The sequence below is a fragment of the Herpailurus yagouaroundi genome, unplaced genomic scaffold (assembly GCF_014898765.1).
Source record: "Herpailurus yagouaroundi ecotype Mexico unplaced genomic scaffold, PumYag 186, whole genome shotgun sequence".
NCBI lineage: Eukaryota > Metazoa > Chordata > Mammalia > Carnivora > Felidae > Herpailurus > Herpailurus yagouaroundi.
Window position 1 is genome coordinate 6,334,169 of NW_024412417.1, and position 13,678 is coordinate 6,347,846.

A 13,678-nucleotide genomic window follows, 5' to 3' on the forward strand; every position below is an offset into this window, starting at 1 on the left:
CGGTCCTGGGATCCCAGAAGGAGGGGTTCCCAATGGAGTGGGGACAGACATTGGCTGTCGGTGACCTCAGGGGTACCTCCAAAGACTCTAATGGAGGACTGCACAAAATATAATAAGAACAGAGCAAAAGCCAGCCATACTTGCCTGGAAAGATCTGAGACCATCTCAGAAGGCTGTCTGGTCCTCATACCCCTCTCCGGGAGGGCCTTGTATCAGTCTCCCATTTCAAAGAGAATTTGTTTACAACATTTAATGGCTTAGAGTCCGCTTCTCTACTCCTGTAGCTGTCATCACTGCTACATGTCCTTGCCAAAGAGGCTTCTGATTGGGCTCCTGGCTTAGCAGTAAGTGTCAACGTTTATTGAGTTCTTACTGGGAACCAACCTGGAGCCAATGAGCCCTATCTCATTAAACCTTAGAACAATCCCACGAGGCAGCTTTTATTCCCATCCCCACTTATAGATATGAAATCCAAGACTTGGGGGGGTTAAGCGGAATGCCCACCGTCCCACAGTTAGAGGCAGAGGGCTATAAAATGAGCATTCTGATGGCAAAGACCTTGCTCTAAGCTAGGAACCAGCAAACTCTGACTGGTTAGCCAGATCTGGCATGCTGCTTATTTTTGTAAATAAACTTTTTTTTTTTTTTTTAAGTAGACTTCACCCCCCAATGGAGAGCCCAATTCAGGTCTTGAACTCACGACCCCCTGAAATCAAGACCTGAGCTGAGATCAAGAGTCGGTCGCTCAACCAACTGAGCCACCCAGGTACCCCTGTAAATAAATATTATTTGAGCATAGCCACACCCGTTTTTTTTTTCAACTATTGTCTATGGCTCTTCTCATGCTACAAAAGCAGGGCTGAGTAGTTGTGACAGACCCTATGGCCCACAAAGCCTAAAATGTTTACTTTCTCTTTTCAGAAAAAGGTTGCCGAACGCTGCTCTCAATCATACACGAAACAACCTACCTTCCAATTAAATCAAAGTCTCCCAGAGGGCACAGACTGCCTTATTCATCCTTGCTATCCCCTCGGCCTCCAACCTGGGAGATTTCATTATTGATGCAGTGGACCTTAAAATGCTTGCTCAATTAAATGGATTTAACCTGTATTGAAGCAATCCTAGACCTCCTTCTAAAAATGTAAAAATTGAGGCGAAAATCACATTTGCCGCAACCTTCATTAGGTGAGACAAATCCTGGAGGTCAAGATCGATTGCTCTAACAGCAGAACAAGGACAAGCCTAAACTGAAGCAGATGCTACATGTGCAACAATCTCTTTTTAAGATGTGCTCTTCGGTGAGTAGCTCGGCAATCAGCTGCCCGGTTTAAAAAAAAAAAAAAAAAAAAGACAATATATCTTTCAGCACTTTAGAAACTGGAAAGTACACATAAGCAAAACCTCAAGGAGACAAGAATAAATAAAACCTATCTTAAGTCTCTGGCGTCTTGCAGGCAGCCCAGGGAAAAGAAGCCAAGGATGAGGGACGAAGGGAGCATTCCTTTCCAGCAGGGGGGAGGGGCTGTGGTCAGTCAGACCTGGAAAGCGTCGTCCATTTTGGAGTGGTGCCTCTGAACCCGGTGAGACCACACGCCACAGGAGTAGGAAGTAGGAGTAGGAAGGTGACAATGGTAATGACGATAGTGATGTAAAATCAGCTTTTTTTGCGCCTCCTTGGCTGCCAAAATTGTTTGGCAGGTCACATGTGTATAAGGAATTAAGGATGGAATGAATGTGAAAGTGTTTTTTTCCTCTCACATAAGTATTTACCTTTCTTATAGCACTAATTTTGCTGCATGACGATGGCCGGTTTCCAGTTGCTTCCTCAGCACAGGAACTGGAAAATAGTAGGTGCTTAATAAATGTGTGCTAGGTTGATAGGTTTTGCAATACATAGCAGCCTAATCACAAAAAATGACACTCTACAGATATAATTTTCCATTTTCAATGTAGTGAACATTCCAGTAATGCTGTAAAGAATCTTCATAAGCAGAAAGCAAGTGGCTTACAAATTGCATATTTTATGCCAATGTATACATTTATTAATATTCTCCCGTACTTGCCAATTTCTGGGTGTTTTCCCATCTACAGAGTCAGCATTTTAGATTGCTGTGTCTTCCAGGTATTCGTTCCTATGTTTCCTGAGGTAGAAAATAATTTTTTTTTTTCCAGGATTCTTCCATTGTCAATATCATTTGAATTATTTCACCTTTGTCACAAATATTTCCAAATTTGGTTAACTTCATAAATTAGCGCACTGGTCTTCCGGGTCATAACTAAAGGGGTTTCCCTCACCGGCACCTACTAAGCACGTCAAGTTGGTTACTACCCATCCCTGTCACCTCTTCCCCTCCAAATGGTCACCAGGTCCCGTAACATTTTTAGCTGAACCCGTTTTATGAGTGAACATCCCAAGAATCTGTATGGAACAAGATACATCTAACTTATAGCATTTGTGAATTTTGCTAAAACAAACAAACAAACAAAACAAAAAACCAAAAACCATTAAGGTCCTCCCACCGACAGTAAAAGGCATACACTAAAAGGAATAAGACTAGGGGTGCCTGGGTCGCTCAGTCGGCCGAGCGTCTGACTTCAGCTCAGTTTATCATCTCACAGTTCGTGGGTTTGGTCAGGCTCTGTGCTAATGGCTCAGAGCCTGGAGCCTGCTTCAGATTTTGTGTCTCCTTCACTCTCCGCCCCTTCCCCACTCACGCTCTGTCTCTCTGTCTCTCAAAAGTAAATAAATGTTAAAAATATTTTTTAAAAAATAAAGGAATAAGACTATACCAGCCCTGTAGAAAATGATAGGCTCAGGCATGGATCAGCTCAGAGTCAAGGAGACCATGACAGAGATTCCTGCCTCACTGTTGGTAAATCAGTCGATTTGTAGATGGCTATCAGTCCAACCAGACCAAAGTTCTGAATCTTTTTTTGTTTTCATTGTGACATGAAATAGCATGCAGTTCCTGTTGCCATCTTGGCAGCCCCATTCTTTCCCCACTCCTGAAAGCATTGACTCTGCAAGTGGGTCAGAATAGTCTTTCTAGAGGGAGAACCTGGGGACCACTCTAATTTGCAAGTTAGCCATTGGCAATATTAGCATATACTAAGAACAAGTTGATAGTAATTAATTCCTTACCATCCATCCTGCACTCCACGGCAACCCACTCAGGTGTCATATCTCTGTAAGAATCTTCAAGAAATGTTGAGGTAATTGAATAGAATAGATAGGCACCTGGAGCGCTCAGCCTGCTGCCAGTCCATTTCACCTGCCTGGAGGGTGGATATTTATCTCCCCTAGTGAACTTGTCTGCCTGTTTTAACTCAGAGTATAGGTTAAATTAACGGTTGTAAAAATCCATCTGCCTTGTATTTTGTTATGCAATCCAACCACGCTAATGGACTTAGTTTGCATACTTTTAGTTGCGTTCTTAGGATTGGCATACAAGATATTATAACAAGTGGAATGAAGTCATGAATTTAACCTACTCTAAAATTTGAGTTTGCACCAAAAAAAAAAAAAATATTTAAATTGTATCAGTTAGCTCTTCTTATGCAACAGACCACCCCAAAATTTAGATTCAAAGAGCAAATATTTATTGTTTCTCGAATATTTATTACTGGTTGAGTGGTTCTTCTCATCTGGGCTGGATCCCTTGGAGTTATATGGTCTAAGATAGCTTTTCTCGTGTCTGGGATCTCAGCTGGGAAGGGTAGGGTTGCAGGACAGCGTGGGCCCATCAGAGAGAAAACAACTGCATTGGTTAAAAGCAGTAAAAACATTTTTTTTTTTTTTTAAATAACTACTGCAGTAGGGAAACGAGCAGAGCTTTCAATTCTGGTTTGCATATAAAAGGGAAAATGAGGAAATTGGGAGGGGAAGTGAGCAGGGACTAAGGTAGAGTCAGGGAAGTAAAAAATTACCAAAAGTGGGTAGGAAGGGTGGTTCGTGCAAAGGCCGTTAGGTCCTGTGTCTGCTAACTGGGTTTAGCAAAGATAGCCTCCCACCCTCCACAGACTGGGAGACAGAGGTCCTATTCTTCTTGATAATTACATTTTAAAGGAATGACTTTTAGGGGCACCTGGGTGGCTGAGTTGGTAAAGCGTCTGACTTGATTTCGGCTCAGTTCATGACCTCACGGTTTGTGAGTTCGAGCCCGAGGTCGGGCTCTGGGCTGACAGCACCCAGCCTCCTTGGGACTCTCTCCCTCTCTCCTGACCTCTGCCCCTCCCTTACTTGCTCTCTATTTCTCTCTCTCTCAAAATAAACAACCCCCCCCAAAAAAAATTTAGGGGCGCCTGAGTGGCTCAGTCAGTTAAGTGTCTGACTTCGGCTCAGGTCATGATCTCACGGTTTGTGGGTTCGAGCCCCAGGTCAGGCTGTGTGCTAACAGCTCAGCTTCTGTGTCTCCCTTTCTCTCTGCCCCTCCCCTGCTCATGCTCCATCTCTTTCCCTCTCAAAAATAAATAAACATTTTAAAAAGAAATGTTTTTAATGTAAAGGAATGACTTTCAGATCCTTGAGAGAGATACTCTAGAGTTGGCCAGATGTCTGTACATCTGCAAGGGACAGTGGAAGGATTCATAATCATCAGCTTTTTTAAATAAATGCTCTGAGAAAGGGAAGTCAGGGACCTATCTTTGGGTGTTGGCTGGAACAAAGCATCAATTCTTTTGGCAGACTTGAGCTTTTCTAGATAGAAACTCAAGAGGAGCAGGATCCTGCTAGAAGCCATGCTAGTATTTGGTCGAGTCAACTCGGGCAGGGGTTTGGACTGAGTCAGTTGTGTGGAGAGTTTTTGCAGTTCTCAGTGGTCCCTGCACCTAGTATCTCATCCTCCAACAGGCTCATCTGGTTTGTTCACGTGGTGTTCAAAGTCCACAGGTGAAAGAGAAGGTAAGCCCCAGTGCTCGAGTACATTTTGAGCTTCTGCTTGCTTCATGTTTGCTAACTTGGCCAAAGACAGTCAGATGGCCAACCCCGGATTCAAGGGGTAGAAAATAGGCTCCTTCTCTAGAGGGGAGGAGAAGCTAAGTCACAAGGCAGAGGGGCCTGCATACAGGGGTGGAAGGAGTCCTTGCGGCCATCTTTGCAAACAATCTCCCAAAGATTTCAGTCTATCGCCAGCCTGGTTTTTCCCCAAGTTCCTATTCTTTAAGCAGGAGGAATAAAAATTTTAATCATAGGCCTATCTCAGCTTAAAGCTTAGTGCATTCTCATATTTAAATAGTCCATTTAGGTATATTGAGTCTCTCTGGAATCATAATGCTCATAGATAGCCTCAACGCTTCCTAATTCTAAGACGGTATCCAAGGGGAGGGATGTGGCAGAGAAGAGGCAAGGTAAGCAGCTGTGGTTAGTCTGTTTGTGTCTTGAACAAGGTGCCTCGGTGTGGTTGGAGTAGGGGTTTCATTCTAGCCCATGCCTTGCTCGCCAAGCCATGACCTGGCTAGAGCTGCATCAGCTTGGAGAAAGGGCTCCTCTTTCCAACTGATCATCCCAGAGGGGTACCCGTTGTCTTCCCTTTATCCAAAAGACACCTTATTCTAACACGCGCAAAGACACCGCATAAGCTAGCAAAGGCCCAGGATGTTCTAGGACTGGAGAAGTTAGTCCCTTGGGTGGCATTCATTAATTAGCTCTATTTTCCATCTTCTTCTGGCAATGACTGGGCCTGGAAACAGGCAAGGCTTCCTTATATCATATCCTCCTTGCTCTGTGTTCCATCTAAGTCATAATGGTAGGGAGAGCAAGTCCCTCTACTCTATAGGCAGGTATATCTGCTAAGTGTTTTTTATGTGCTAAAAGAAGAGATTTCCAGATATTGAAATTTATTGAAAATTATTTCTCAGAACAATAGCATGGCTTGTAAGACTGCTGTCCTATTGCATAATTGTACTTTGCATGGTGGAAACTGACCGTGATCTTCCTCCCTGTTTAATTTCTGCCACCCTCTCTCCTAGGATATGGAGGAGGGACTAGAGGAGTGCTTCCATAAGCAATGTCCAGCATCATCTGGATTACCTGCAAGCTTGTAGAAATGCACATTTTCAGACCTTACCCCAGACCTACTGAATCAGATCTTTGGGGGTAGAGCCCAGGAATCTCCAGTTTTACAATTCTTCTGAGAGATTTTGATACCCACTAAAGTTTGAGAAACACTGGACCAGGGTATAGGGCTTGTACTATACTAAAAAATGCAAAGGAGAAGAATACATTAATTATGCAAATTAGGAGAGGTTGGCAACTCTTTGTAGCAATGGAAGGAACACCTCAATGGAAACCCTAGGTTCCTAGAATCCTGAGTGACTTGGGCAGGTTGCATGACCTTTCCAAATCCTGTTTTCATATCTAGAAAACCAGTGTTTGGAGCAGAGTATTTCCAAGGTTCCTCCCAGCCTCATCACCCAGGATTCTGATCATTCATTATAGTCTTAGTAACCAGTGAGACAGCTCTCCAAATATGACTATTCCTTTTTGGTGCCGATTACAAAGATAGGAGGCTAATGTTGTTGATTGACTTCCACTCTGGCTGGTGCCTCTTGACAATACAGGAGTGCCTGAGAGGTTGACATCACAGGAGTGGAGTCAGGACGTTACAGCCACCACTGGCCATGGAAGAATATGCTTGAGGGCTGAACCTGGCCAAGGACTGTAACACTTACAAGTCAAGCCCAACCACTAACTTTTCAGCATTTTCAATCCAGTGACTGTGATACAAATCAAAAAAGCTTTATTCTGTACCTATCTGCTCACCCCCATTGTTCTTTCGCAATTGGAGTTTAGGAAATAACCATTTTTGAATTAAGTGGTCAACCTGCATGCCGGTAACAGCTTCTCATTTATGCTCCCAAACTCAAAAACCCTTGAGCATTTGTACATTTCCAACCTATGTTTTAGCCAAGCTGTGCCATTGTCTGTGCTGTCAAAATTTCCTCAAAGACCTAAGAGTGAAATAAGTTGCTAGATGAGCAGAATAGTGCCTTCACTCCCACCCCAAAAGATGTCCTGTCCCAGTCCCCGGAACCTGTAAATTTGTTACCTTAACATGCAAAAGAGACTTCGCGTGTATGGTTAAGTCAAAGATTTTGAGATAGGAGATTATCCTGGATTCTCTGCATGGGCCCAAGGCAATCACAAGTGTTCTTCTTTTTTAAATTACTTTTAGATTGTTTGTTTGTTTGTTTATTTTGAAAGAGAGAGCACACTCATGAGAACGGGGGAGGGGTAGAGAGAAAGGGGGAAAGAGAATTCCAAGCAGACTCCACGCCGACAGCACAGAGCCTGATGCAGGGCTTGATCTCATGAACCGTGAGATCATGACCTGACCCCAAATCAAAAGTCAGATGCTTAACAGACTGAGCCACCCAGGTGCCCCAAAAGTGTTCTTCTAAGTGAAAAAAGGAGACAGGAGAGTCAGAGGAGATGTGAGAGTGGAAGCACAGTCAGAGTGACATAGGTCCAGGGGTAGGAATGCGGGCAGCCTCTGGAAGCTATGAGGAGCAAGGAAATAAAGTCTCCCCCAGAACCTCCAGAAGAATTTTTGTTGTTTGAGAGAGAGAGAACTCATGCTCAAGCAGGAGGTAGGGAGCAGAGAGAGAGAGAGAGAGAATCTCTCTCTCTGAATGCAGGCTCCACACTCAGCACAGAGCCCAACTCAGGGCTCGATCCCACAACCCTGGAATCCTGAGCCAAATTCAAGAGTTGGACGTTTAACCAATTGAACCACCCAGGCGCCCCTAGAAGAACATCTTGATTTTAAGACTTCTGGCCTCCAGAACTATAAGCTAATACATTTGTGTTGTTTTAAGCCACTAAGGTTACAGCAACAATAGGAAGCTAATATACTTGCCTCAACTCATTCTTTATTGAGGGCTTGCTGTGCCCACCGTGTCTCTCTGTGCTCACTTTACTTGCATTATTCCTTTTAATTCTTAACAAGATGTAATAGCCGTCCCAAGTCATCAGCTAACAGTGCAGTCTGACCCAGAATCCGAACACAAGACCATTTACATAGTTGTCTATTTTTTGGATGAGGGTGGCAGCCTTATGTTCTTTATTACTTTTAAAGATCGTTTTGTGAATAACTAAAAGTGATTCCGTCACAACATCCGCACACAGAGAACAGAACACTTCTTAGGCATTCCATGACCTTCGCCACAGTCATCAGAGCACAAAATAAAATGCAAATTTGGCTAAGGAAAAGCCACTTCTCTCTGGCTGACATAATTAAGTGGATAATTTCCATATTATCGGTGGAACTGGGGACTTGTTCGTTCTCACTGAGATTATAGACGGACCCTCATTCCAATTTGGTGGTTCAAAGAGTCTCATGCTCTTCTCATGGAAAATTCTGAATCATTTGCGATGAGGATTACTATAGTGCTACTCGTTAGTGACCGTCAAGGAATGTACCACTTTTTAATAATTGATTCCACATGGTAAATGCAATAAACAAAGGATCTTTCCCTCCCTTCTGTGTAATTGTCTCCCTCAGGACAAAAGCTGATACAGGAAAAGGAGGTCAGATATAATCCAGTGGTTTTCAGTTATTCAGAGAGAAGATTATGCTCCCATGATTATTCATTTGCCTTTCTACTCTTCTATTTCTGTCCTACAGAATCCCATGTGGCAAAGGGTTGCCGGTAATCGGAACTTATCCAGGGCTTATGCAACACGTGTGCAGAAAAGCCCTAGGCCCGGGCACTGCTGTCTCAGACCAGGGTGCTGCTTTTAAGCAAACCTAGTGGGCTTTGGGCCTGCACAGAACCTGGATCCTGGTAGGTCTTTAGAAGGGGGTCCAGCCCACCAGGAATTCTGCACCCAGACGCTGCAGTTCCCTCTGGGACAGCTAGAGAGCAGCAGAGAATCGGGTGTCTAGCCGGTGGCCTGGAGGTGGAGGACCCTCCCTAGGGAGCAAGGAGTTGCAGCCCAAGGTGGCAAGGTCAGAAAAGGTGGCAATGACAAACAGGCCGAATATGACGCAGTCAAAACACAGGAAAGAGTCCAGGGCAGTTGCTGAAATATCACTTGGGGGAAATTTTAGAGTCCAGAGCAAAAGCCTCCGAGCTAAGAGAAGCCAGAATGGAGCTTAGACCTAGAGGGAGAGGTTGAGAGCCATCAGCCAGAGGGAGGTCCAGACCAGAAGTGACAAGCTAATTCCCATTCCTGATGATGGGCCGTGTGCCCCAGGGGAAGGTGTCGGGGAAAGCTTGCTGTAAGGGCGTGTTCCATTCCTCGCATGGCCTCTGCCTCTGAATTTATCCATCAGTTTTGTCCCTGACAGTCAGCTCTGTTCCCACTGCCAACTCATCTACTTCACCACAAGGAGTCTAAAGACTAGTGAGGCAAGGGGCGCCTGGGTGGTTCTGTCCGTTACGCGTCCGACTTTGGCTCAGGTCCTGATCTCACAGTTCGTGGGTTCGAGCCCTGCGTCGGGCTCTGCACTGACAGCTCAGAGCCTGGAGCCTGCTTGGGGTTCTTTCTTTCTCCCTCTCACACACACTCTCTCTCTGCCCCTCCCCTGCTATCTCTCTCTCTCTCTCTCTCTCTCTCAAAATAAATAAATAAACGTTAAAAAAAAAAAAAAAAAAGACCAGAGAGGCAAAGCTCTTAAGCAGATCTGAAACAGAGGTACCCACATCAGACAGAGGCTCCTCTGTGACAGCCAGCGCCAGGCAGAGACGGCAGCATGGGATCTGCCTTTGGGGTCAAGATGAGAGGAGAGACCTCCAGGGAACCTGTCGCCCTGCTGTTTGAGCTCTCCAGGATGGTGGCGCAGGGGTCAACAGCACACACTTGGAAGGCTGGGGAGAAAGCTCACAAAAGACATCCTTGTGTAGATGTGTTGCTGCCCTGCAGGGTGATGGGTTGTGAAGCTGCCTGTCACACCTCCAGCAGCAACGGCCATTTACATCTCCTGAAAGGGAAGACGATAATTCTTGTGCCAAAAGCTCTAGCAAACTGTCTCCTGTCTTTCTTTCCCACCCTCCCCAACAGCCTAATGCTGCGGCAAGCAAGGGAACATCATCTTACACATGACGCGGTAAAACAAGAAAGAAAAACGAGGAAGGCACTGCGTCTGTTACTGCCAGGCAGTCTCCTTACAAATGACAGAAGCTTATTTCGGCGACAAGATAAAGTGTGTTCAAGGAGCGAGCCCTCTGATGAGCAGCAGGCTGTAAGCGCCCCTCCACACCTCCCTCCCACGTCCAATGACGTCACATGGGGGATGGAACAGTCAACAAGGCCGAAGGGTCCCTGTCAGCACCCGCACTGCGAGGGGAGTACAAAGCAGACAGCTCTGACTGTCGTCAGGAAAACCTACCTCAAATGTTTATCTCACATTTTTGTTTAGCTTTCCGGGGACGTTTAGGATCTAGACGCAGAACCTCGGAGCTCCTGACCGATTAAGTTTAATGCAGTAAGAAAAAAGGCACTGGTCTCAGGGGACAAAGTAACCAAACCGATTCTTTGATGTACTGTTATCAAACAACCATTAAACATGATTTTCTTAGTTTTTCCAAGCAAGTGTTTGAATGTCTGCTTTGGTACGGAGTTATCAGAAGATATGGCACCTACCGGGTTCACTTTGTTTTGCTTAAATGTTAAGAGTAGCAGTATCCGCGAGCGGAATACTATGCTGTTATATGAGTTACAGCAGTGCATTTGCAGACATGGGAAAACACTTAGTTGAATGTTATTAGATGCAAAAAGCAAATCACAAAATAGTTTGCATTGTGTGAACCCTTTGCAGGGAAAGGCAAAAATATTTACAAGGACATGAGCTAGTGTATTAATTAAGTAGGTGGCACTGTGTTTCTTGTTGTTGTTTTTTTCCTTTTACTTGTTGACTTCTAATTTTTATAAAATGACTATATATCCTTTGGTACAGTTAACAAAAAATAACATTTTAAGAACAATAATAGCGTCAGGGAAAAGGCCGCTGTGACAGAATTTTCCAGAGTCGTGACATAGTCCAACATGGCTTCACAGGCCAAGTCTCAACTATTAGCAGGCACTCAGATCTGAAAAAATTATTTCTGGAATAGCAGGAACACTTCTTGTAATAAGCCAGAGGCTCAAGGATCCCTGAGAAGCCTTTGAGAGAGAGCGTATGTTTTGAAACAAGTCAGACAGGGCACATGCCCTCTGAGAAATGTCAACAAGATGGCACAGGAGGACACCCGGAAGCCACCGGCACTGCCTGTTTCCTGTCACTCTCTGGAGCCCACAGTGACAGGGTTCCCAGGAAGTGCCCTTTCAGAGAGTATCTTCGTTTTGGTCTGTTCCTGAATCACTGCGGCTGCTCACCCGCACTGTTCTTAGGGGTCTGTCACTAGACCGGTAGACCGGACGTGGAGACAAAAGTGGACACGGAATTGGGGGGTCGCGCCAAGGTGCCACGTGGGGCCCTGGACAAGGCTCCTCTCCTTATATGTGTAATTAGGTTTCATCCTTTTGTGATCCATGTGGAGCCACCTGGCTTTTCCTTCCCCATTCTATACTCAAAGAACCTTAGAGATAGAATTTTAAAATTGTAATGTATTAAAAAAATACCTTGTAAACTGCTGCATGGAAAATCCTAGAAGTATCTCGGAGATGGTATGAGTAACTATCTTACAGGAATGTTGGGGATATTAACTATTAAAATTAGCATAGCGCTTGACATATAAATCATATTATAAATGCTAGCTGCTGTTAAAAATTATTTAAAAAAAATCTTTTAGAGTTTATTTTTGCTGCTGTTGAAAATTATTTTTTTTAAACTTTTTTCGTGTTTATTTATTTTTGAGAGAGAGTGCGAGCTGGGTTGGGGTAGATAGAGAGGGAGACACAGAAACCAAAGCAGGCTCTAAGCTCTGAGCTGTCAGCACAGAGCCCCACTGGGGCTTGAACTTAGAAACCGCGGGATCACGACCTTTAGGGGTTACAAACAAACTTTATTTAACACCTCATGAAGCAGTCTCAGTTCCCAGGGGTTCAGAGAACTGCAAAATGGGGCAGAAAGCAAGAAGCTTTTACAGAATAAAGAATAAGGAACAAGAAAGAGAAAAATAGAAAATGAAGGAACAAGGAAATGAGGATAAAGCCAGCTCAGAACTGGCTTAGCATTTAGGGGTTGGCTGACCAGATGTATATGCTGAGTTTCTGGTCAAGCAGAGCATTTACAGGGACATGGAAATTGTCTAAGTTTTGGTTTGCTGATGTGGTACCCTTGGGGGCAGGAGTGACTCCATCTGGAGCCTAGAAACTTATTTCAACACTGCTGATAATGTCTAACTCAGTTGTTTCTCCTTAAAAAATACAACGTAAACTTACTTATATTCTAAATCCTACTTATATTGAAGAGTTAAAATGTTAGTTTCATTACTTCTTGTCCTATGGAGACAGAGAAAGAAAATTCTCAATCATCAAAGAGACGAAGGCTAAGCATCTCGGTCATGCTTAATTTGATTCCTCAGGCATGAATTCCTTTCTGTTTCAAACTGATCGCCCTATCTGATTTCATCCAGGGCTCAGAAGTTTGGAGAGTCCTTGCAAGGCTACTTTGGCTCTGCCAATCTTAAAGTGGGTCTTTGTGTGCTAGCAGTGAATGAGGCTCAATGTTAATGCTTTGTTCCTTTCAACTTCCATTCACGTCTTTCTACCTTTTGAGATCCTGCTGTTGTAGCCTACTTGGATTTTGGATGGGGTGGCCCAGGAAAGTTTGCTCCAGAAAAAGACTGTCGCAGATCGTCTGCTTTCTCCTGCCTGCTGAGTGATACAGGAATGAAACTTCTAGAGACACCAGGGAAGTCTATAAATAAGAAGGCTGAGCAATTACCAGCAGTGGCATTCCATTCCAAAGATGACTCCTAATGACAGCTCAGGCAAGTGATGGATATGTTTTTTGTTTACAGAGGTCTCTTGGGAGAAACAACCCTCCCCATTCTCAATCCTTGTGGTTCAGCCACACGTGACCTGGGCCTGTCCAGAGTTCTCCACTCCCCTGGTCACAGTCATTGTAACCCAAGCAGGAGAAATCAGAGCACCCTGGACTTTTTCTGGAACTAGCAACAAAAGAAGCACTCCTTTCTTTTTTCATTAAGATCCTTAACTGTGAAAGTTATGTAAGCCTAGAACGGTTGGTGGCTCTCTTTGCCTTTACAAGGAGTGGTGGGGGAAAGGCAATTAAGAATGATGCTAACACAGAACTGAGAAATGGAAAGAGAACCGTATAAGCCCCCAGATCTAGCCCTACAGAAACAACCTGTGTCCTAGTCTTTATAGTTATATGAGCCCATAAAAGTAAGTCTGAGTTAGTTTCTGCTGCTTTACAACTGAAAGAGACCTAATTACTACAGTCTGTTGAGTAATATTTATTGATATCTATCTTTGTGCCAGGCATTGTGCTGTGCCCTCTCTTGAGGAAATTTCATTCTACTTTGAGGCAAATGAAATGGAAAGTCTTCAACAGTCATGAGTCAGCTTCTAAAAGCCCACGGAATGCAGAAATATTGCTTGACTGAATTCCTGGATAGTCAGTGAATCTTGACACATCAAGGATATACTTTCCATGATGCACCCATCATATTGTTTGGTTTAACCAAAAAAGAAATACACATCCGAAGGATTACTCTTTCCATTGCAGAGCTTCTATATCAGTGCACCATAGTGTGGTGCTTTTAAGAA

At 44.2% G+C, this 13,678-nt stretch overlaps 1 long non-coding RNA gene across 1 annotated transcript; it reads left to right on the plus strand.

The window, feature by feature from the left end:
• The first annotated feature begins 556 nt into the window (after window positions 1-556).
• LOC121042708 (uncharacterized) lies at window positions 557-11,739 on the plus strand. Its single transcript, XR_005796395.1, has 2 exons — window positions 557-1,298; window positions 10,004-11,739. It is a non-coding gene; the product is annotated as an uncharacterized LOC121042708 (long non-coding RNA).
• The last annotated feature ends 1,939 nt before the right edge of the window (window positions 11,740-13,678 follow it).